The sequence below is a fragment of the Chlamydotis macqueenii genome, chromosome Z (genome assembly GCF_036417535.1).
Source record: "Chlamydotis macqueenii isolate bChlMac1 chromosome Z, bChlMac1.mat, whole genome shotgun sequence".
NCBI lineage: Eukaryota > Metazoa > Chordata > Aves > Otidiformes > Otididae > Chlamydotis > Chlamydotis macqueenii.
Window position 1 is genome coordinate 2,474,670 of NC_141593.1, and position 3,479 is coordinate 2,478,148.

Here is a 3,479-nt window from a genome sequence, read left to right on the forward strand (position 1 = left end):
TTTGCCATGGCGGTGTATGACGGTGTGTGATAGATAATCTCGGAGAGAAGTAAAAGGCGGAGATACTGGAGGGTGGCAGTGCACTGCAGGCTGCTTTGAGGACACTGGCGCTTCTGTGCACACAGGAATGTTTCTCATCTGCAGTCACCTTGGAGATTTCACCTCCTCTGTTTCCCTGCCCGTGCTCACAGCATGGCTCAGCTCTTGTTCCTGCTTTCCCTCTTCCCTACGTAAGTTCTTTGATGACTCCTCCCCAGCTTTGCTGTCTTATCCCACCTGTTTAACCACTTTTGTGGCATAACCCTTAATTTTTTTTCTACCGAGGGATGCTCTTGCTAGACAGCAGTTAGGCACCATCATGAGCTTCAGCTTGGTTCTTCGTATTCGCCATGTGAGAACGTGACCTGGAGGGATCTGCAGTCACTGCCATAATTGGTGCAAAGCAGTCCCACGTTCCTGGAGTCAGAAAAACCTGAATTTATCAGCCAAAGCACTCTTCTACCCTGAAGATACTCCCTCCCTGTGGAGCTAAAGGAATTTTGCATGCTCTTAGGTAGAGGATCTCAGTCTCCTCTTATCAGTCCTTTTAGCTTTACAATGATTTTAGCAACCATTCTGAAGCGAGTGTTGCTTTACTCTGGCCATTAAATGGATGGGTTTGTAGTACTAGCTCTTTCTGCAAGACAGGGAAATGGATGTAAGCTCTTCCAGCAACGCTGCAATGTAACTTGCTACCAATTTTATGCTGCCTGTATTTTGCGCTTGGAATGACCATTTTTGAGTGCTTATTTTCAGCAAAGAAACTAGTATCTGCTATTTCCTTTATTGAGCTTGTATATGCTCATCAGAAGCACTGATAGGTTTCCAGTCCATAGCAAATAAGCTCTGTTTAACTTGCTGAAACTTTCACTGATTTCCAAAGTCTTCATGCTGGAGTCAGCTGAGGATTCAATATCTACCAGATAAGTGAAACAAATTCCACTTGATTGAGATAATATTTGGAACAAAAGAGTCTGTAGCGGTGGAAGCATGAAGAGCTTTGTATTGACTCTATCTAGCCCATTGGGAGAAAAGTAGGATTTGGAGACTGGCCTGAAGGTCAAGTATTCCCATACTAACACTCTAGATTGCCGTAACTCGGCCATGTTCTGGGCACTCAGAATAGACTCACCTTGCCCTTACGGGTGAGACTGTTTGCCAGTTAAAAAGATCTAAACATAGGTGTCTTCCTGTGAGCAGTGGCCCATGCAGCATGCCTATGTTCAAGCTGGGATCTTGTACTCTCCCTTTTGCCTTCATGACCTCCCTTTGGGGCTCCTCTACTCATAGTGTGTGATGGACTCAGCCAACACTGGTAGGAAAAGCATTAAGGAGTAGCACAGATGGACAGAAGCGTCTTAACACTGGCTTAATGGCCTGACCGAGCAGCATCTTAGGTGAGAAGGCATGGATGTTTGGGGCATCCTGTCTGTATTTGGAGGGAGGTGGTTTACCAATGCCAATATTTAAGAAGAGGACATGAGAATGTCATGGTTTGCATCTTATGTTTGACCAAGAAGGAAATAGGGGGTGCAAAGCTATCCATCCATGAATAGGCAGAGATATTTCTGTCAAAGTACCTCTTGGTGTATAAGACCAGCAGGAATGTAAATAAGGAGTTGTTTTTCACGTTATGGAAGCCAAAATTAATTGCAAAGCTCTGAAAAAAAGTTCATGTTTCAAGTCCTGCTGACTAAGACAGGAAAACCAGAAACTCTTAAGGTGTGCAGCTGGTAAAACAGTCTCTGTTTAGAACTGGTCTCTCAGCTGGATCCCTGGAAGAGATGTCAATGGGGTTGAACCTCCCAAATTCCACTTTGATAGCAGATCTCTTTGAGGAGATGAAAGTATAACTCTCACTGATGTCGGACAGCTAAAAGCAAAGCCACCATACTGACATCTCATAAATTAGTAAGAGGCAGATGGAGACTTTGTGGATGCATGTGGAAACTTCAAGGGTAACCATAAAATTCCTGCAGATGCTCTCTTTATTTGCATTCAGTGATTACTTCAACTGAGGAGGAGTCTAAACAGTAGAAGATAGCCAAATGTGGAATAATATACCAAAACCTCCTTCTTTTCTGAAAAACTGCTATAATTTGTCTTTTGCTGTTGGACCAAGCAACAGCCGCAAAATAAATCCTGAACTATCAGTATCAAAGGATGGGGAAAATAGCAACCTTTGTACTTCATTAATTTGCAAAGAGATATTGCAGTTTTGTTGGCTTGGGTTTTTTTCCCCCCTTCAATTCAACACTATAAACCAGATGGATTATTTTTTTAACTTTGCCTGGTAATCTGTTTATATTCCACATGAGACTCGTGAAGGTGGAGGATAAGAAAAGTGAATAAACAGGTGGCCAAACTTATTTACACACTGGTCCTGTTAAAAATTAATTGGGAGATTCTGGAGAATTTGGGCAGATATTTTCCATCATTGAAGGGGTTTTAAGGGCTGGCATCTTTGCACCATAGGGGCAAAACTTTGAGTATTACAGGCCACGATCCTGAGAATATTCACTACAGTGATTGAGGCGATCCTCAGCAGGCAATTCAGACCTCCTGAGTGGCAGAGAGGGGTTTGAAACACGGGGTCTCAAAATGAGGAGAAGATTGGAAATCCCATGAGACCAGCCAAAAAAAAGAATAAGAAACTTGGTGGGAATGGAAGACCTAGCTTGCATGATGAAGCAGATATGATATTTGAGATGTTCAACTTCTCTATTTTCTCCTTCACAGCTGGAGCACCGAAGTATCAAAATTGATCTTTCTAGCCCAGAGTCAACCCTTGGTTAGAAGTGTAACTTCCACTGAAATCCAATTTCAAGCTTTTCAGCTAATTCGGCTTTATTGTCCCAAATCATAAAGTACAAGATGTTTATGCTTGGAATTTGCTAAGGTTGGACATACTCTTTCAAAGCCAGAACATCCGATTATTCAGGAGCAAACTCCTGGGGTGGTTAAGAAATGGCACTAGTCTATAGCTCTTGCTGTTCTATATCACGGATGTTGTTCCCAGCAAAGGGGCTGGGGTACAAAATGCTGCCCGCTTTCCACCTCCACCCCAGCATGCTAACCTTTTCTGCCTACTGGGTCCTCAACCTGCAGAGATGTTCCCAGCAAAGATGATGCCCATCAGCTGTCAGTGGTTGATCAAAAAGGGAAACGCAAAGAAAGGAAACAACCCTGGATCGAGATTCCTGAACTTTTATGCCTTCAGAGGAATGAACTCCCCCTGTACTCAGCACTGGTGAGGCTGTCCATCGAATACTGTGTACAGTTTTGGGCCCCTCAGTACAAGAAGGACGTTGAGGTGCTGGAGCGCATCCAGAGAAAGGCAGTGAAGCTGGTGAGGGGTCTGGAGCACCAGTCTGATGAGGAGCGGCTGAGGGAACTGGGGTTGTTTAGTTTGGAGAAGAGGAGGCTGAGGGGAGACCTCA